The sequence below is a fragment of the Bos indicus genome, chromosome 29 (genome assembly GCF_029378745.1).
Source record: "Bos indicus isolate NIAB-ARS_2022 breed Sahiwal x Tharparkar chromosome 29, NIAB-ARS_B.indTharparkar_mat_pri_1.0, whole genome shotgun sequence".
NCBI classification, from domain to species: Eukaryota; Metazoa; Chordata; class Mammalia; order Artiodactyla; family Bovidae; genus Bos; species Bos indicus.
The window spans coordinates 15754966-15777628 of record NC_091788.1 but is presented as its reverse complement, the minus strand read 5'-3'; the positions used below and the strand labels follow the sequence as shown (position 1 = coordinate 15777628).

Here is a 22663-nt window from a genome sequence, read left to right as displayed (position 1 = left end):
CTGCAGGTGGATTTTTTATCAGCTGAGCTACCAGGGAAGCCCCAATAAATACTTATAAGCCCTTATGATTGTGCATATTTGAGGATAGTCCAATAGGAGAAAAAGTTTAATAATAGTAAATATAAGGTTGGTTAGATTCCTGACTCAGACTCAACTGAAATATACTGAGAGTTGATATGGGTCATGCAACATGCTAAATTATTTTCTTAATATTTTAAATTGTCATCAAAGTAATAAATGCACATAGCTAAAAAGTCAAATTGTTTTATGAGATTTACTCTGAACTCCCCTTCTTGCATTTCATATTCCATAGAAGCAAATATAACTTTAATTTTCATATCTTTAAATTACATTATTATATTGCTACTTATTGTTTTTTTTAGTTTATGGTGTTATCTATTTCCTTCCAACTATGGAAGGTGAGGATATAATTCTCACACAAATTCCAGAATCCCCTAAACATAGACAATCACAGTTCCCATGGTTCACATCCACTCAATGTGCTTTTATCCCCAACATTGTTAATTCAATGTTGTTTTCATGATTGTTTGACTGTGGGAAATCAATTTACCGCCTAGCCATGTAGAATTTTATATTTTTTCTTCCTTACCAAATTCGTTGTTTTTCCTTAAGTTAGTAAAACCTAAGCCTTTCTATTTATTAAGTTTTCTAGGCACTACTTTTTAATTCAATTTCAAACTCTCCCATTTGTCTATATTTCCCCTCAATATTTTCAAATATATCAGAATTATCTAGTTTCATATCTTGAGGACATCTAAGACTCTCTGCTTCTTCCTCAAACACACCTTTGCTCTCTGTCTTTAGTGGATAGCTTTATTCTGGAATTTCTCATCACTTTCATGCTATTTTCTCTTCCCCTGACCTGTCCCTGCTTTCTTCCCTTGAATTGGATTGTCCAATTCCAGAATCCCATTTTTTTCTCCCTCTTGAATTACTCCTTATTTTCATGGAATATATCCAGAAGCTTCTTAGAAAAGAGTATTTATAAGGAAGTAAAATATTTTAGTCCTAGCATGTATAAGAAAATCTTATTTTACCCACAAAACTAATACGTTTGGCTATATGTAGAAGTATAAATTAGTAATAATTTTCCCTGACAATTCTTGGTGTTGTCCTATTCTCTTCTAGTTATAGGACTCATGTTGAGACATCGCAAAATTGTTTGGATTTCTGAACTTGTATATGTCATCTGTTTCCCTCTCTGCCTTTGGAATATTTTAGAATTTTCCATTTTCCAGTTACCTGAAACATTATAATGTGTTCCTTGATATAGGTCAAATTCATCTATTTTGTTGATCCATAAACAGAGACTTGTCATCAGGAAAAATATATCTCAGATAGTTTTCCCTCTCTTTCTGATTCCATTTACAAATACTGCTTTAATTCGGCTTTGGGCCTCCTGGGCACATTTTATTTTTTCCTCCTCCTTTGTAATTTTGTTCTTCTCTCTGAAATGTTCTTATCTTTATCTTCCCACTCCTTATTGAGTTTTTCACTGTTTTAATTTCTGAGAGTGCTTTTCGTGTTCCTAACTGTTTTTCGGCACTTCTCATAAAACTTTGTGCTATGATGGAAATGTCCCGTAACATGTGTTACTCCATATAGTAACCAATAGGCACAGAATGTTTAATTTTATTTAAATTTACTCATTTAAACTCAATAACCATTTGGGGCTAAGGCTACTATGTTTAGGCAGCCTATTTTTTGCCTTAAGTTCATAAGAAATAGTAATTATTAGAAGTTTTAAACTTTTCATTTTCCTCCTTTCCTCAAATTAGGTCATTTCTGTTTGTGTCTGTCTTCCACATGAGAACATACTTTCTATATGTTTAGTAACCCAACATTACTATCTTCAGATGTTTCTCTTGATCTAGACCATTTCACCTGAGAAAAAAATTCCAAGATCCAGCTTGAAGTACAAACTAGCTATCTGGATTCTGAGAATCAAGCAAGGAAGGAGGGCTGGATTTTAGCTCAATTTTATTAGGCAAATTTTCACTATTTTCAGTGTAGAATCAACATCCCCAAGCACAGACACACTTATTTTACCCAATCTAAAGAAATCATCCACCTTCTGTTTTGACGGGAAGGAAAAGAACAAAGCAGTGTTGTTTAATTACATGGCCCCAAGGACAAGACATGGGATCTAGCCACTTAAAGAGGCTTTCATTTCAACTGAGCCTATGCTTCCCACTATCCCTACTCCCACTTTCAGGGTTCCCATTTATTGGAAATTCTTGAGTAATTTGACACCTCTGCTACAAACAAAATTGCTTTTCAGTTTTTCCACCAGTGGCTTACATCAACGAAATCAGTTTCTACTCATTGTCTATTTTCCAGTTGCCATTTTTCTTTCTTTCTACTTTCTTTATCCTCATCAATTTGTGCTTCAAACACGTGAGCAATTTGACGAAATCCACATGGATCTTACTCTAATCTGTCTGCATCATGGTTTCTGGCCATGCACCTGGCAGAGAAGATCATACAATACAAATGATAATAAAATTATAGATTAAAATAATGTAACAGAGACAATGCAGAGTAAGAGTCTCTGATGCTGAGATGCTAATTTGGTAGTCTGTTTCTCTTTAAATATTGTGTTCAAGAGGCTGCCAAAATTAGCAAAACGATTACTAGACACTGATGGTGCTTCCACTTGGATGGGCAGTACTTTTTTGCACCCTTTTAGACGTGCCATGGAGCTCAGGCATGCACCCTTCCTTCATAACCCTACAGGCAGCATAATGTTGAGACATTATTTTTTGTTATTTTTATTTACTATTAGGTTACTTTTTTGGAGAAGGCAATGGCACCCCACTCCAGTACTCTTGCCTGGAAAATCCCATGGATGGAGGAGCCTGGTAGGCTGTACTCCATGGGGTCGCTAAGAGTCAGGCACAACTGAGCAACTTCACTTTCACTTTTCACTTTCATGCATTGGAGAAGGAAATGGCAACCCACTCCAGTGTTCTTGCCTGGAGAATCCCAGGGACGGGGGAGCCTGGTGGGCTTCTGTCTCTGGGGTCACAGAGAGTCGGACACGACTGCAGCGACTTAGCAGCAGCAGGTTACTTTTTGTGACTATTATTTGCTTAATTCGGTTAGCCAGGCCTGTGATTTTGTTTTCCTACCCCACTTTGCTGACAGTCTTGTGGGAGGAAGTGAAAACACCATGAGTGACATGTTTATATATGCACCTCATCCCGGACGACTCCGTGACAAGCGGCGGGGATGTATTTTTTCAAGCATTTTCTGCGTCGCTTGTCAGCTTCTTATTATAAGGTGGTTGAGTTTACCACATTTTTAGCTATATTTGAATGCTTAATAATCCCACAGCACATTAACTATAATTTGTGAATTATATCCATCTTCTAAGAGTGCATTGCTTTATATCTCTTAGTAAAACGATTCATGTGAATCTACCTACATGAGAAGGCTTCTGAGATTTTATTACCAGTAAGACGATTATACTCATCCTCATTTGGCATTTTCAAGCTCCTCCAGAAATATTTCACCGTGTATTTTATTCCTTTCTATCTCAACATTTCAGTCCTCTGGGACAGGCCTTGTGACTTCTCAAAATCATGGCGGTCTAGCTGTCACCTCAAATTCTGCATGTATAAAACTAAGCTCATTATCTGTACCCCTTTTGACCCCCTGTTCAAAACTGGTCCCCCCTGGGATAACTCCTTCAGTTAATGGAAGCTCCATCCTTCCTATTACCTTAGATAGAATTCTTTGTGTCATCTTTGGCTCTCTCTAATGTCTCATTCCAATGAATCATCACCAAATTCTGTCATTCCTATCTGAGAAATATATTTCATGCTTGTCTCCTGCTCAGTCAAAGCATAAGGTCTAATATTTTCTGTCCTATATGACTGCTAAGGTCTCCTTTCTGGTGTTTACCCCACCTAACTTGACTTTCTACATTACTGCCATAAAGAGTAATTCATTACTGAAAAGTATGGAAACATCAAAGAAAATAGTAGGAAGTAAAAGTAAACATTACCCATAGTCTATTACCTGAAGTAATCACTGTTGTAATTTCAGTACATATCCTTGCAGATAAATCCAAATATAACTATAAATGATGATATAGCTATGCATGGAACACCATGGAACACCAGTGATATACATGTATTTGTGTTATATTGCGTTATACATTATTGGATTCCTATAAACTCTTTATACTTTGAATTGGCTAAATTTGTATTATTAGTGATATTTACAGAATCCATATTTTTTGCTTAAAAAGCTTCAATGCTGTCTCATTAACAAGAATACATTCTAAGACTCAGCAAGTAGTTAGACTCTGCAAAACTGGCTTGACTTTCTTCTCTGACCTCACTTTTAATCCCATGGGTCTATTTCCTGTTCTTCTAAAACAAGTCACCCACTCTGGGGCCTTGGATCTTTGATAGTTTTGACTCCCACTCTGACATTTTTCAGAGATGTGACCTGCCTATCTGGCCCCTGACATTTCCACTCATCAGAATTCTACTTGGGTTCTAAATAGTTATTCAAAGTTTACCTCTTTTGAGAAAGTTCTACCCTTTTCCCCTATTAAATGATTTACCTTCCTTAAGAATTTTCACACATCTTTTGAGCAGGAATGTATCGTACATGTGTTTCCTTGTGGAATACACCAGAAGCCTTAAAGTCATAAGGACCAAGACTCAACTCTTAATTCTGTATCATACTAATTTGGTAATATTATTTCACTTCTCTGAGCCTTAGAAAGGGGCCTATTGTTATCATTACATGTTGGGAAAATGGAGGAGAGAAGAGTAAAGATTTTACCCAGTGTCACACAACAGATTGGAGCTGGAACTGGCAACAACAATCTGACATCAAAGCCTATACTCCTGACTGGCATGCTACATCAGTTCTCTGTTCATCTCTCCTGAAAGAAACCAGTAGAGATGCTGCTCATGGATTCTCACCTCTCACTTCTCCAGTGATGTGAAGACGCTGTGTTAAAACACTTGTTTTGTTTTCCTAGGGTTACTACAACAAATCACTGCAAACTAAGTGGTTTATAATAACAGAAACGCATTTTTTCCCCACAGTTCTGAAGCTAGAGGTCCAAAATAAAGAATCTGGCAAGGCCATGCTTTCTCTGAAGGATCTAAGGTGATATCTTTCTTTGCCTCCTCATGGTTGGCACTCCTTGACTTGTCCTTCCCATCTCTGCTACATGACCCTCTTCTCTCTGTGCCTTTATGTGGCCTTTTTATAAGGATGCCAGTTAATGGATTTAGGGCCCACTCTAATCCAGTGTGGCCACATCTTAACTTGATTATGTCTTCAAAGACCTATTTTCAAATAAGATCATACTCACAGGTATTTTCAAATGAGATCATATTCACAAATAAGATCATATTCACAGGTATTAAGACTTGAATAAACCTTTATTGTGATCATAGGTACTGGTTAAAGGGGCTGATATATATCCCTTCATATAATGCTTTGTTATGATTGATTCATTTGCTAAGATCACAGTCCCAGGCAATTGGTGTGTTCCTATAATGCTTCAACTAGATACTAGAACAAATACCAGTATGCTATTCTTGTTGTCAGTTAATAGGCATTGGCAGTAGTCAGGATTTTTTTCCTAGTTTGTCATAGAAAAATGTACTACTTACAAATTTGACATCATTTCTAATAGACATGTAGCCAGTGATCACAATGATAGAAAGTTAGGGAAGATGCACACAAAGGAAATGGACAGCAGATAAATATTCAACTTAACAAGAACAACCTGTGCTGCATTGCTTAGTCATGTCTGACTGACTGTGACCCTTGGACTATAGACTGTCAGGCTCCACTGTCCATAGCATTTCCCAGGCAAGAATACTTGAGTGTGTGCCACTTCCTTCTCCATAAGAACAATATACTGGAATCTCAAATTTATGTATTTATTGTTCACATAATATACCAATGATGGGTGTATATTTTCTCTAAGATTTCTTACATTGTTTTACATCTACATATTTTGTTTTTAATAGAAAGGCAACCACTTAATATAGTTAGTGGGCCTTACAAAGCATCACTACAAACAAAGCTAGTGGAGGTGATGGAATTCCAGTTGAGCTATTTCAAATCCTGAAAGATGATGCTGTGAAAGTGCTGCACTCAATATGCCAGCAAATTTGGAAAACTCAGCAGTGGCCACAGGACTGGAAAAGGTCAGTTTTCATTCCAATCCCAAAGAAAGGCAATGCCAAAGAATGCTCAAACTACCACACTATTGCACTCATCTCACACGCTAGTAAAGCAATGCTCAAAATTCTCCAAGCCAGGTTTCAGCAATACGTGAGCCATGAACTTCCAGATGTTCAAGCTGGTTTTAGAAAAGGCAGAGGAACCAGAGATCAAATTGCCAACATCTGCTGGATCATCGAAAAAGCAAGAGAGTTCCAGAAAAACATCTATTTCTGCTTTATTGACTATGCCAAAGCCTTTGACTGTGTGGATCACAATAAACTGTGGAAAATTCTGAAAGAGATGGGGATACCAGACCACTTGACCTGCCTCTTCAGAAACCTATATGCAGGTCAGGAAGCAACAGTTAGAGTTCCAAGTTAGAACTGGACTTGGAACAACAGACTGGTTCCAAATAGGAAAAGGAGTACATCAAGGCTGTATATTGTCACCCTGCTTATTTAACTTATATGCAGAGTACATCATGAGAAACACTGGGCTGGAAGAACCACAAGCTGGAATCAAGATTGCCAGGAGAAATATCAATAACCTCAGATATGCAGATGACACCACCCTTATGGCAGAAAGTGAAGAACTAAAGAGCCTCTTGATGAAGGTGAAAGAGGAGACTGAAAAAGTTGGCTTAAAGCTCCACATTCAGAAAACTAAGATCATGGCATCTGGTCCCATCACTTCATGGAAATAGATGGGAAACAGTGGAAACAGTGTCAGACTTTATTTTTTAGGGCTCGAAAAATCACTGCAGATGGTGACTGCAGCCATGAAATTAAAAGATGCTTACCCCTTCGAAGGAAAGTTATGACCAACCTAGATAGCGTATTAAAAATCAGAGATATTACTTTGCCAACAAACGTCTGTCTAGTCAAGACTATGGTTTTTCCAGTGGTCATGTATGGATGTGAGAGTTGGACTGTGAAGAAAGCTGAGCACTGAAGAATTGATGCTTTTGAACTGTGGTGTTGGAGAAGACTCTTGAGAGTCCCTTGGACTGCAAGGAGATCCAACCAGTCCATTCTAAAGGAGATCAGTCCTGGGATTTCTTTGGAAGGACTGATGCTGAAACTGAAACTCCAATACTTTGGCCACCTCATGTGAAGAGTTGACTCATTGGAAAAGACCCTGATACTGGGAGAGATTGGGGGCAGGAGGCAAAGGGGACGACAGAGGATGAGATGGCTGGATGGTATCACCGACTCGAAGGACATGAGTTTGAGTAAACTCCGGGAGTTGGTGATGGACAGGGAGGCCTGGCGTGCTGCAGTTCATGGGGTCGTGAAGAGTCGGACACGACTGAGTGACTGAACTGAACTGAACTGAATACAGTTTGAGCTTCAAATTGCTGCAGGTTGGTTCAACTAGCATTTTTGCCATGTATCTGGTAAACTGTACATGTTCACAGAAGATGCCAATTATATTAGGTTGGTATAGAATTGTGGTTTTGCACTGGTGAACTTTGCTCTTTGATATTGGAATATATTCTTAAATAAATGTGGTTAAATTATGTGTTACACATCATATTAATGCACATTTCTCACTTTGCCTTTTGCTAATACTTACCACTTGCTGTTTATTTTATATTTATTTTAGACTAGGGAAATGATGTTAGACAAAAAACAAATTTGAGCGATTTTCATATTTGCGTTCAAAATGGGCCTTAAAGCAGTTAAGACAAATTGCAACCTCAATAATTCATTTGGCCCAGGAACTGCTAGAATGTATAGTGCATTGGTGGTTCAAGAAGTTTGCAAAGGATACAAGAGCCTTGATGATGAGGAGTGTAGTGACCAGCCATTGGAAGCTGACAGTAACTAACTGAGAGGATCATCAAAGCTGATTCTCTTAAAACTACATGAGAAGTTGCCAAAGCACTCAGTATTGACCATTCTATAGTCCTTTGGCATTTGAAGCAAATTGGAAAGGTGAAAAAACTTGGTAAGTGGGTGCCTGATGAAAGCAAATATCGCTCAGTTGTGTCCGATTCTGTGACCCCACAGACTATACAATTCATGGAATACTTCAGGGCAGAATACTGGAGTGGGTCACCATTCCCTTCTCCAGGGGATCTTCCCAACCCAGGGATTGAACCCAGGTCTCCCACATTGCAGGCAGATTCTTTACTAGCTGAGCCACCAGGGAAGCCCAGGGTGCCTGATGAGCTGACTGAAAATCAAAACATTGTCATTTTGAAGTGTCATCTTCTCATATTTTATGCAACAAAATGAACCATTTCTTGATCAGTTTGTGATGTGCGATGAAAAGTGGATTTTATTCAATGACTGGCAATGACCAACTCAGTAGCTGAACAGAGAAGATGCTCCAAAGCACTTCCCAAAGCCAAACTTCCACCAAAAAGTGGTCATGGTAGACGTTTGGTGGTCTGGTACTGGACTGATACACTACAGCTTTCTGAATCCCAGCGAAACCATCACATCTGAGAAGTAGGCTCAGTAAATCAGTGAGATACACCGAAAACTGCAATGCCTGCAGCTGGCATTGGTTAACAGAAAGAGCCAAATTCTTCTCTGCAGCAATGCCTGACTGCACATCACACAACCAATGCTTCAAAAGTTGAACAAATTGGGCTACGAAGTTTCACCTCTGTCATATTCAGCTGACCTCTTGCCAGCCAACTGGCAAGATTCTTCAAGCATCTTGACAACTTTTTTTGTAAAGAAAAAACTTACACAACCAGCAAGAAGCAGAAAATCCTTTTCAGGAGTTTGTCAAATCCCAAAGTATAGATTTTTACGCTATAGGAATAAATGAACTTATTTCTCATTGGCAAAGATGTTTGGATTGTAATGGTCTCTATTTTGATTAACAATGATGGTTGATGAGCCTCAGTATAATGCACCAACCTAATAAATACATGCATTAAGTTTATATTTTCCTGATGGCCACACACAGCAATTTCGATGATTCTTTCTGATAAAGATATTTAACATTTGTGGCTAACTGCCCTGTTTATCTTCCTCCTGAGACAGCTGTCCCCCATCCCCACAAATCCACTGTGTCCTCCTGCCTCCCTGTCTTCACCCAATCATTGCCACCCCCTTCTCTACCTAGCAAACTTGTATGTACTTTTAGAGCACAGACAAAATGATATGTCACCTATGAAGACCTTCATGAGAATTTACCACTCCATTTTTCTCCTCTTCCTAGATGATTCATTTTCTACCTGGATGAAACAGCTATTTTATTCTGCCTTAGTTCCAACAGGGCTCATCACGGGATTAGTAATCGCCTATAGTGTCTAGGATAGAGCTCAACACATACTTATTTCCTCTCTACTCCCACCCAAGAGAGAGTTCTGACTTTTTAAGTTAATAAAAGGACAAATTGGGCCAGGGTTAGGAGCGAAGGTAGGGGGTGGGGTTGAATGCCTATCATGTTCTAGGCACAGTGTAAGATACCGGGGCTAAACAAAGATGAGTAAGACAATGTTCCTGATTCCAGGCAAATGATAGTCATGTGTCAAACTGCTAAGGTAATTGACATAACAGAATCTAAAGGCAGGTCAAATGCCTGCACACATAGTGTTCTATGGTAATCAGATCAGAGGCACCCATGAGGAGCACCTACACCAGACCAAGGCTATCAAACTGCAAGAGAATTTCGAACAACACTGAAACAGTGAGCTTGGAACAAGGGAGGGAAAGTGGATAAAAAACATTGCAACATTCGAAGCACAGGAAACGGAGTGAACCAAGGACAGAGAGGCAAGGCAGATATAAAAGAGTGTTTGAAAAACTGCAAGCTCATGGCAAAGGAGACCTGGTGACTTAATGTCACCTCAATACAAAAGAAGTACAGAACTCATTATGCTCTGATTATCATTTACCTATGGGGTGTGTGTGCCTGCATATGTGTGTAGGGCAATGGGGGACATGCTTCCTGATGATTCTGCATTTAAAGTACAAGTCCACCGGAGAGCGGTAGGGCAAAAAGTTCATTACGGATATTTTTTTTAAACCACAAAAACAGTCTATCAGAAAGATTTCTGTCAGGCATCTGCCATCTCTAGTAACTTTCTGGAATGGTTACAAAAATGCACATCCAAGTCATAGAGATTTAACGAAATATTCTCTTGCCATTTATAGTAATGATACCAAATGACAAGTTCAAATTACTTGTTGTGATTACTCTTCATCTGGGCAAAACACATGTTGTAACGTATTCGCAGGATGCAATTACATCAGCTGCAATGACACAGAATGGCAACACTGGAAAAAGAGCTAATCACATACAATACGCACACTGTTTAGATTTTTTTCCAAATTTTTTTTTTTGTATTGCAATCTGTTCACCGTTTGGACTAATCATTAACTCTCTCTCTCTCTTTTTTTTTTTTTCTGTAATGTGGAAAGTATTGGCTGAATTAGACAAGCACCAAAAAAATGTTAATAAAAGGAACATAATGTATGCTCTATATTCTCAAATTTAGATGATAATTTAAGAAAGACAATGACTGTTTCATGTTCACCAGATATATTATCAGAAAACTTGTAGATTTTGATTTTATGATGCTCATAGAGGGAGAAAACCTACTGTTATGACAAACAATAGATGTTTTCAAAGATATTCTTCATGCAAAGTCTTAACAATTCTATCCTGGGTATTTTATTCAACAAATGGTTTGAGATATTACATTTTTTGTGTCAATAAAAGAACATGGCAAACCACATTTAAAATAGTCTATAAGCTTTTGTTTCCTCTTTTTGGCCTCCCTAATTCTTCCTTTTCTTCTCAATTTACTGCCTCTTTGGGGATATCTCATTTACTGTAGCTTTAATTTCCAATCTTAATTTCTAAACTATACCCCTTTTTCAACACAATGCCTACACCTTTGACCACTAAGTAGACTTTCTACCTGTATGTCCTCAAAGTCATTATGGGAAATTTAGAATTCATCACTCGCCCTTCTCTCTCCTCTCCGTCTTAAATTTTGCACACTGATGAAAGTTCTCAATCATATTTACTGCATTTCTATCCAATCCAGAAACTTCTTAGTAATGCCTGAAATCTCTCTCCTATGTATACCAAATAGGACACAAATATTGTAGGGATGCACTGTGTTTATTATCCTTTTCCAGTTTCTGTTTTTATGGCCTTAATTCAGGTCTCAATTCAGGTCTTTATCATAGTTTCTCAGGATATTACAACATAAAACACATGTTTGAGTGAAGTCATTGTTCCACTTACATACTTACCTTCTTCTCTAATGATATTTTTATCAACCACATTCTAAAGTTAGAAAACTAGCAGTCATGTTAGATACCTCCCATTCTCTTCTCCATCATGTGTAATCTATAAACAAATATGGTGACCTATTAAATATCCCTAATATCTATTCATGTCTACTTCCTTAATACAAGTTCTTATTGCTTATCGCATACTACTGCAATGAATACTAACTGGTCTTTCTACCTTCACCCATAAACTCTCCTCCCAACTTGCTAAAGTAAGAACTGGATTGTATAGTGACACAGTTCTTTTTTTTTTTTTTTTTTTTTTACAATGATCCCAAATAGATAAGAACTGTGGGATTTTAAAAATCACAGAATTTTTTTTTTAAAGAAAATCCATCCTGAACCCTCCTCCCTCCTCCCTCCCCATACCATCCCTCTGGGTCGTCCCAGTGCACCAGTCCCAAGCATCCAGCATCGTGCATTGAACCTGGACTGACTGGCAAAAAAAAAAAAAAAAAATTTGCAAGACTCAAAATTCAAGAGATGCAAGTGGGTATACAATGCAAAGTATCCCTCCATTCATTCTCCATTCTTCCAGTTCCTTTACCAGAAGCAACCAATTTTATTATATTTCTTTGACTTTTAAAATACATATTTTCCCCATGTTTTAACATCTTTGAAATCAGGCTGTATCGTACAATAACTGTGAGCCAGGTGGCTCTCGTCACGTGGAAAAAAAAAATAATAAATTTTAAAAGAAAAAGGAAAAAAGAAAAGGTTCATGAGGAAATTTTAAAGGGTGGTGGATATTTTTATTATCTTGATTGTGGTGATGGTTTCATGGGTGTATGTACATTTCTAATATGTGTAGCTTTCTATATTTCAATCATACCTAATAAAGCTATTTAATAAATTAAAAAAAAAAATCACAGAAATTATCTAGGGAAAATGACCTGGGACTCTGCATTAGTATTTTTCAAAAGGTCCTTGAGTAATTTCTGTGTCTAGTCTTGACAGAGAAATAGTATCAGTATTAAGAAAAATTCACTTCAATGATAAAAAGATCAATTCATCAAGGTACATGCAAAAATGTGTAAGTACCTTAAATAGATCTTAAAAAGCCATGAAGCAGGGGCAAAATCTGAAAAAAGTGCATAGAGACACATAATTATACCTGGGAACTTTAAAAAACTCTCTTTTAGTAATTGATATAACTAGTAGCCTCCAAATTTCAGTAAATATAGAGAAAATTTGAACCAAAACACCATCATTGAACAGTATTTGGTGATGCTTATTTTTATAGAACATTTTACTCAATAGTAGCAAATATGTGCTGTTCTTTTTTCCAAGAACACGTGAATCATTAAACAAGAGGTCATATGCTAATGAACAGCTTACTTAAAGGACTGAGTTGACATAGAGTATGCTCTCTGATCACAACAAAATTAAATAAAAAAATCAAGACCAAAAGACATTTTGTAAAACTACTATTATTAACAAATAATGCAACATATTTCTAAATATCCTATGGTTCAAGGAAGAAATCACAATGGAAATAGAAAATATTCTGAATGTAATGGAAATGAAATATAACTTATCCAAATTTGTGGCATTCAATTAAAGCAAGGTTTATTTGAAACGTTGCTTCTACTAAAATCACAGAAATGTGTCAAATCAAAGAAATAAACTTCATTGGAAAATATAGAAGAATAGATCAATTTAAACCCAAAATAAGGATACAGAAGTAAAATCAATACCCAGAAATCAATAAGTAGAACATGGAAACCCAATAGTAAAGCAAATATATCTGGAACAATCTATAAATTGAAAGAATAATAATAAGTAAAGTGGCCAACACAGAGAAAACACAAATAACCGATATCAAGAATGAAAAAAAGATATCGCTGCTGGATTTACAGGGATATTGAAGAGATATCAAGGTTTTTTGTTTTTTAATCAAATTTATGCCAATAATTTTTTTAAAATCTTAAAAGAAATAAAGTTTTCTTGAAAGATACAACTTGCCAAAATTGACATATAAAGAAACAGTAAACCAAAGCAGCATGGTTTTAAGTTAAAATAAATCAATTTATAATTAAACTATTCTCCAAAAAGAAAACTGCAAGTAATTTCAAAGGTGAGTTTTATCATATATTTAAGGAATAAAAATATCAACAAGTTCACTCAAATGTTCCAGAAAATAAAGGAATAGTTTGCCAACACTATTCCTGATCAGTACTACACCGATATCAACATTCAAAGATAGACAGGTACATAGATGTACCTATCTATGTCCAAAGAATGACACTCTTCATAAACATAGGTGAAAAAAATCTTCGAAAAAAATATTAACATATTAAATCCAGCTCATGGAATTAGTAGACAAGGATAATAAAATAGCTATTTTAAGCACAAATATCCAAGAAGATAGAGGAAAGCTAGAGCATGCTGAGAGAAAGGCAAGATATTAAACAAGGACTCAAAATTTCCAAAAAAGCAATATCTCAAATGAAAAATTCATTGGATGGCTAGATGGCATAAACTTCCAATCTATTAATGCAGAAAAACCCAGTGACATAGCAATAGACATATTCTACCCTGAAGCACAAAATTAGAAACAAAAATCACTAAAATAAAGTTAACAGAGGACAGGTAAATTGTGGGGCAATACTGACTAAACTCATACGTGGAGTCACAGAAGGAAAGAGAAGAGGTGTGGACAGAAAAGGAGCTGTCAAAATTCAACTTTTATTCCTTTTAAAACTCTTGGTAAACTAGAAATTGAAATACAATTTCTTAATCTGATAATGGACATTCTTAATAATCTCATAATAACACTATATGTAATAGTGACAGTATGAATGCTTTCTCTTATGATTTCTTATCCTCATTTCTATTTAAATTAATAGGTTCCAAGCTAGTACAATACAGTAAGAAAAATAAAGGCATGAGAAATTTAAATATCTGCAGATGATATGACTAGACAAATAGAAATTGATAAGAAATCTACCAAAAATACTCATTTGAGGAGTAGTATGTAAATTTAGCAATATCATAGAATAACAGGCTAATTTACAAAGATCAGCTGAATACCTATAAGTGACTAAGAGCAAAATTGAAAATAATTATTATTTTAAAATAGCATTATCAATCAAAAACTACTTAGAAATAAATTTACCAAAATATATGAAAACTTTACAACATGCCTACCATATTCTGTTCAGATAAATGTTAAAAGATAGAAATATATCACAAGTATATCATGCTTATAAACTACCTTATTAAGATTGCATAATGATAATGCCACTTATTTCTAATTTGAGCTGTATCTATAGCTGTGTCTCTATTTATGTAATATCAATCAAAATGTCAGCAGGAACTCTTATAATGATCAACAATAGATTCTAAAATTTATAGGCAAAGGATTTAACATTTATAGGCAAAGGATCTAAAATTTTTTTAATTATATATTTTTAAATGTTAAAAAATAATTAAATTAATTCTTTGTTAAACTAATAATGCTAATTTCCAAGCATTATATTGATCAAGGTACTTGAGAGACTGGCAGCAAGAATCAAATCAATCAACAGAACTAAAGATTATAGATAAGCAACACTTTTACAGATAATTCATTTCCTACAAGGTCATCAAAGCAGATCAATGAGGTAAAGGAAAATCTTTTGCATAAATGGCACTAGTGCTTAAAATGGGCATCCACAGAAGACAGACAAAGGTAATTTTGACATTTACTTTACAGCACCCACAAAAATATTCTGAGATTAATCACATGCTTAAACATAAAAGCTTAAATTCTAGAAAAATGCGTAAGAGAATATCTGCAACCCAGGGATATGCAAATATTTTAGATTAAAACATTAAACACTAACCATTAACAATAAATGTATATATTAGACTTTATCAAAATTAACACTTTTATCATAAGGCACTGTAAAGTATGTAACTCATAAACTGAGAAACTATTCACAAAATGCATTTTATAAAGGACTTGTATATATCATATATAAAGAACTCCTACAACTAAGTTATAAAAAAGTCAAACAATCCAATTAAAATGGACAAAACATTGGTACAAATCAATAAGTCATATAAATGGTCAATAAGCACAGGCAGAAATATGAAACATGACTAATCTTTAGAGAATGTAAATGAAAACCAAAAGATACCACTACCTATCTGTTAGAATGGTAAACATTTTTTTAAGTAAAGCAACACCAAATACTCAGAAACCATTTTTTCTAGTTTGCTAATAAAAGTGTGAAAGTTATATCAGTATGAAAAATATACTTAGTCCTGTGCTTCTGAAGTGGCAATCCTAAATATTTATACAAAAGAAATGAAGATATTGACTGAGACACATATGAGTGCAGTGAAATTTTCATGCAACACAAATCAGCTCTGTATCACTTTTTGTCAAACAGAAGGGGATAAGTTGGAAGCACTGACAGATTTTATTTTCCTAGGCTCCAAAATCACTGCAGATGGTGACTGTAGCCATGAAATTAAAAGACACTTGCTCCATGGAAGAAAAGCTATGACAAATCCAGACAACATATTAAAAAGCAGAGACATCACTTTGCTGACAAAGGTACAAATAGTTAAAGTTATGGTTTTTCCAGTAGGCATGTACAGATGTGAGAGTTGGACTGTGAAGACAGCTGAACACCAAAGAATTGCTGCTTTTGAATCATGGTACTGAAGAAAACTCTTTAGAGTCCCTTGGACAGCAAGATCAAACCAGTCAATCCTAAAGGAAATCAACCCTAAATATTCATTGGAAGGACTGAAGCTGAAGCTCCAATACTTTGGCCACCTGATGTAAAGACTAACTCATTGAAAAAGACCTTGATGCTGGGAAAGATTGAAGGCAAAAAGAGAAGTGGGCAGCAGAGGAAGAGATGATTAAATAGCACCACCAACTCAGCGGACATGAATTTAAGCCAACTCTGGGAGATTGTGGAAGACAGAGGAGCCTTGCATCCTGCAGTAGTCCATGGGGTTGCTAGAAGTTTGGACATGACTTAGTGACTGAAAAACAATAATAGTTCTTAAAATGCATTATTAATGACTCCCTTCTAAATAAAACTTTGGCGTTGGGCTTCCCCAGTGATTCAGGGATATAAACCCATCTGCAGTGCAGGGGTCACAGGAGATGCGGGTTCAATCCCTGGGTTGGGAAGATCCCCTGGAGGAGAAAATGGCAACCCATGTTAGGATTCTTGGCTGCAGAATCCCATGGGCAGAGGAGCCTGGTGGGCTATAGTTCATGGGGTTGCAAAGAGTCAGACATGAGTGAAGCAACTTAGAATCAGCAGTAGCAGTCCTTGTCTTGTCTAACTGTGAAGGCTGTGCATGCATCCTGTCCAAGTGATTTACCCAAATGAGTTTATCTAATTATTTGATCACCAGTCTAGTTTAATTACACATCAGAAAGTGCCAAGAAATTAGGCTAAAGTCAAGGGCTTCCTGGCTTTATAGACTGTTGACTTCTATCTTAATGGACTCTAATATTACACTTAACGAGCAGGAAGAAATATTCGTAATTCTGTAAGAGCTAGTCATTTATCTTCTATTTCCAAGTAAGAGTGGATACCACAAGGAAGAATAGGAAGTTCCCACATCTGCAGAGATATTGTTGAGATGCTACCCATCGTGTACAGAAATATACTATAAAATTGCCCTGTTTGGCTCTACGTATACAGAAACACACCGACACACGCGCGTGCACACACACACACACACACACACACTTGAGTTTTATTAGGCATTCTTCCCAGCATCCATTCCACTCCAAACATTTTCACTAATTGTCACAGTAGTGTCCAATCTTATTGCCAGTGATTGTTTAGAAACTGGCATATATCCCAATCCTGGTATAAGATATTTTATAAATTCTACTAGAGCTTGTGGAGAAGGAAATGGCAACCCACTCCAGTGTTCTTGCCTGGAGAATCCCAGAGACGGGGGAGCCTGGTGGGCCGTCGCCTCTGGTGTCGCACAGAGTCAGACACGACGGAAGTGACTTAGCAACAGCAGCAGAGTTTGTGGAAAAGGAGTCAATGTTCCTTAGACAGAGATACAGAAAGAGGCATCCATATGTTACATCTGGACATGCATCAGTCATCTTAGTATAGGGAACGTGAAACTCACAATAGACAGGGAGAAAGGAGAGGTGGAAAGAACCTTGGACCTTAAAAGAATAGTTGCACTATGCATTGTGTTAAGATTAGCACTCCTTCTATCCCTGGGCTTGCAGTTCTGCAGTTGAGGTGATTAATTTTCTTATCTTCTAAGCTTGTTTAAGTCAGGTTTTCCTGTTACTTAAAACTGAAGGCGTTGTAAGAGATACACTAACACAGAGAGACACCAGTTTAGATAGGAGCTACATTCTGATTGGTGGGCTTTTGCAAGAGTACCACGTCTCAGACTTCATGTACCTGGCCCTTTCTTTTCCTTTTCTTACTGTCGAAGGGCAGAGTGGCACAATAAAAAAGGATAGGAGTTTTGAAGGACAAAAATTGGTGTTGGGCATGGTGCTGTCATAAACTGACTTGTGTGACCTTGGAAAATAACCATGCTGACTCTCAGCTGTTCCTTTTGGAAACTTTTGTGGAACTTCCATAGAGATTAATGGCTTAGTACATGAAAGGTATTCACACAAGCTCTGGCAAAGATAAGGTATTTAAAGTGAGTTGGCTGCTATTAACATAAGGAGGAAAATCATATCAACGTTCTGGCAGCTGACTCATCAATTGGGCTTTAAATAAATAGCATATTTATAAGTTGAGATTGATCTGCTCATCTTTGTGGGCAGGAATAGAATACTTGACATAGTAGATGGGGTTAGAAATAGGCACGAAGCCAAGCAAGTAGAAGAATCAAATAGCAAAACAGCAATACTAACAAACACCACCTTCCATATATGAGTATCTGAGCTGTACTAGCACTCACCTCACTAAACATATGAGAAAATCAAAAGCTCAAGTAGTAACAGAGTTCAGCCAAGATCACATAGCAGAATCACATGTGGCAGAATCATCACTTACTTCAGGCACTCTGGCTGTAAACCCCTTGTTCAAAACTTAATCCAGGTTGCTGTTTGTGTGTCTTTTATTAGAGGCTAACCCTAGCCAACATGCTCACCAATGGGAAGCTTTCCCAACTACTCTCAGTATCATCAAGAAAACTGTCCTTCCATAAGGATAACTTAAGCTAAATGAAACAGTGTGTACTCTAAAAACATGTGTGTGCTATGTAAAAAAAAAGAGATAACTTAGGCCAATAAAATATACATGGAAGAAAAGGCTTCCCACCTGATCTCAGGTGACTAGAAGTACACAGCTGGTAGCCATTTAAGGTTATACTCTTCCAGAACAACATCTGTGCCTGCGTGTGTGCGTGTGCTGAGTCACTTCAGTCATGTTCCACCCTTTTGCAACCCTACGGACAGTAGCCTGCCAGGCTCCTCTGTCCATGGGATTCTTCAGGCAAGAATACTGGAGTGGTTTGCCATGCTCTCCTCCATGGTATCTTTCCAAGTCAGAGATCGAACCTGCATCTCGTCTATCTCCTGCATTGGCAGGTGGGTTCTTTACCACCAGTGCCTGCCCCCCGGGAAGCCCAGAACAACCTATACTGACACTTCAGAATACTGAAATAAAGGTCACTTCTTTTCTCCTAAGTAGGGCATGCACACTGGTTACCGTGTGCTCACACAGACACATAGGCATTCATTTACCAAAACAAAATTGTACAAGTGGCAATCTTTTCAGGTCTGATGTGAAATCGATTGGTCACATTTCGATATCCAAAAAAATAGAACGCATCATATGATTATGTATTATGGGTCTACATCAGTTAAAGAAACAGCAAGAAGACCTTCAATCAGAGAGTACACCGGAGAGGTGCATTTTAGTATCAAGGAGGCATTATTATTAAGCTCCAGAATTTGGCAGTGGCAGTTCTTTCGCTAAAGAACTCTTTTGCTCAGCTGTTGGTGAAGTGAGAGTCTTCTAATCACAGAGACATTCTAAGATAGTCACAGAGGGCTTATTTTTCTTAAACTTTTCCTCAGGGGAAAGAAAATGAACTCCCGTTGACCCTTTTAATCACTTGGGTCAAATCAGAACTATTGTCAAAGTGGCTTCGAGTCTTCATTATTTTTAAAATGTATGCCAGAGAAGAAACTTTAAGCTTCCAATAATCAGACCTTGTTATAGATTTTCCCTAGCAAATGTTCACCCAGAAAGAATGATTGGAGAGTTTTCTTTGTGAAGTGTGCCATTGAGGTACATGATATAGGATTCAGTGGTAGGATTTAACTGCCTTCTTTAATACATCATATGATTTAACTCTTGGTTGTGATAAAATTGAAACAGACCTCCTTTTTTATCTGATGTAAGAAGGCAGAGTTCATTAATTCCCTGGCCTTCTTGCTCTAGAAATTTCACTTGAGTGTATTTCTTGCACTGGTAAAATTCACTCATTCATTCATTCAATCATAAGAACCAGTTAGGAATCATACATATAGTTGCTTAGTCCATTAATTAAAAATTATAAAAAAGGAGAATTTTAGAAAGTTGAAAAGGGGATTTGGCTCAGAGACAGAATGTGAGTTGCAATGACTTCCTATTAAGCACATTCATTCTGTTCTTCCCAAGAATAGAAAGACCACATCAAGATAGCTACTATTACATAACACTTCTATTGACAAGTAAAAATGTTCAAATAAAGTTTCCTTTCCTTTCAAACTGTGTGTGTGTGTGTGTGTGTGTGTACGAATGTGCACTTGGTTTCCAAGCACTAACAGGAATGTGACTGCCTTCATTACTCAAAGCACTAAACTGAGTACTTCAAATGAAATAAACACTTGAAGGAGGAGTGGGGAAAACAAAACCTCTCTGTATTAAAGAAGATACTACCTGCTGCAGGGCAGACAACAGTGACTGCAATAAATATTTTCTACCTTGGCACCTCTCCCTGTCTTCCTTCTTTCCGTCTACTTCTTCCCATCTCTATTGCCATTTCTTTCTTTGGATTTGGTTTATGTTCTGGATGTGGTTAAGTAAGTGTTAGTTGCTCAGTCTTGCCTGACTCTTTGCAACACCATAGACTGCAGTGCACCAGGCTCCTGTGTCCATGAGCTTTTCCAGGCAAGGATACTGGAGTGGGTTGCCATTTCCTTCTCCAGAGGATCTTCCCGACCCAGGGATCGAACCTGGGTCTCCTGCACTGCAAGCAGATTCTTTACTGACTGAGCTATAAGGTTAAAGAGACAAAAAAAGAGAAAGAAAACAAACAAACAAACAAACAAAAAACACCTCTTCTCTAATACCTGAAAGGAGATGCATACAAGCCCCTCTGGCTTTTCTGGCATGTCCCTGAACTCTTCAGGAACTCTCCCATCATGCTTTTGAGTGGAATGAGTCTGGTAAGAAAGGAAACAGTATAAAGCCTTCACCATCTGACTGGTTTATTCAACTCACAACCAAGTCCTGTGCTAGAAACTGAAGGCCCAGGAATTAGATGTGGTCTCATTACTCATGAAACTCAGCCTGAAGAAGGATACAGATATAAAAATGAAACAAACGTTTTAAGAGTGGTCATTATGTGCTTAACTCTGAGCACTTGGAAGTGAAGTGTTAGTTGTGTCTGGCTCTTTGTGACCCCATGGACTGGAGCTCTTCTGTCCATGGAATTCTCCAGGCAAGAATAGTGGAGGGGGTTGCCATTCCCTTCAGCAGGGGATCTTCCTGACTCAGGGATCAAACCCAGGTCTCCTGCATTGCAGGCAGACTCTTTACTGTCCGAGCCACTAAGAAAGCTCATTAAAAATATGGAACGCTTCACTAATTTGTGTGTCGTTCTTATGCAGGTGCCATGCTAATCTCTGTGTCCTTTCAGTTTTAGTATATGTGTTGCCAAAGTGATATACGCACTTTTCATACTTTAAAATCATTTACTCTCAATGTATGGATGTGAGAGTTGGACTGTGAAGAATGCTGAGTGCTGAAGAATTGATGCTTTTGAACGGTGGTGTTGGAGAAGACTCTTGAGAGTCCCTTGGACTGTAAGGAGATCCAACCAGTCCATTCTAAAGGAGATCAGTCCTGGGTATTCATTGGAAGGACTGATGTTGAAGCTGAAACTCCAATACTTTGGCCACCTGATGCGAAGAGCTGACTCATTGGAAAAGACCCTGATGCTGGGAAAGATTGAGGGCAGGAGAAGAAGGGGACGATGGAGAATGAGATGGTTGGATGGCATCACCAACTCAATGGACAAGGGTTTGGGTGGATTCCGAGAGTTAGTGATGGACAGGGAGGCCTGGCGTGCTGTAGTTCATGGGGTTGCAAAGAGTCGGACATGACTGAGCAACTGAAGTGAACTGACTGACTCTTAATGTCAGTCCAAAGAGTTAGTGATACTACCATCCTCATGATACAGGAGAAAAGCAAGAGAGACAAGAGATGCATGGAGTTCAAATCACTGAAATAACTTCAAAGGCCACAAGATTAGTAAGGAAGGCAGCTATGATTTAAACCAAGGGACTCTGGCCCCAAGCTAGAGTGTCATATCAGCTCTTTGTATGTTGGCAGAAAACCTGGATGTTTCAGCCAATTGTCCCCATTGCAAAACACACACACACACACACACACACACACAATGTTAAGTTTCTCTCTCAGCTCACCATATTGGCGCTTTTTCAAAACCACTTTGATGAAGTGTGAAAAGTGAAAGTTTCCTCCGTCCTGGTCCATGGAATTCTCCAGGCAAGAATATTGGAATGGGTTGCTATTCCTTTCTCCAGGGGAACTTCCCCATCCAGGGATGGAAACCAGGTCTTCTGCATTGCAGGTGGACTCATTACTGACTGAGCCACCAGGGAAAAGCCCATCTTGTGAGGGGTTTTAATTGTGCAGTCAATATAGTTTCCTCTTTCTGGTAGATGCATATAATTCAGCTTAACACATTGCTGTTGAATAAGCATCATGTGTAAAAACATCAAGAGCTAATTTTTGTTTGTTTCTCTTGTTTTGGGAAAAGTGAAAATACTAATAAAGTGAAACCTAAACATATAATCAAAGGTGGGACCTGGTATATACAAAAGGGACTTCAATACTGAAGTAAATGATGTGCTTTATAAGCAAAATTGACTATCCAGTAGCCAATTTTACTTTGCTTTTCCCTCAGTTTTAGAGCATTACTAC

The 22663-nt window shown here is 37.5% G+C and overlaps 1 protein-coding gene and 1 non-coding gene across 2 annotated transcripts in view; both read right to left on the bottom strand.

Moving 5' to 3' along the window:
• The window catches only part of TENM4 (teneurin transmembrane protein 4), a 3327204-nt gene that overhangs the window by 1957348 nt on the left and 1347193 nt on the right, over nt 1-22663 (bottom strand). The window lies entirely within an intron of this gene.
• Nucleotides 21283-21387, bottom strand: LOC139180804 (U6 spliceosomal RNA). The gene has a single exon (XR_011565056.1). It is a non-coding gene; the product is annotated as a U6 spliceosomal RNA (small nuclear RNA).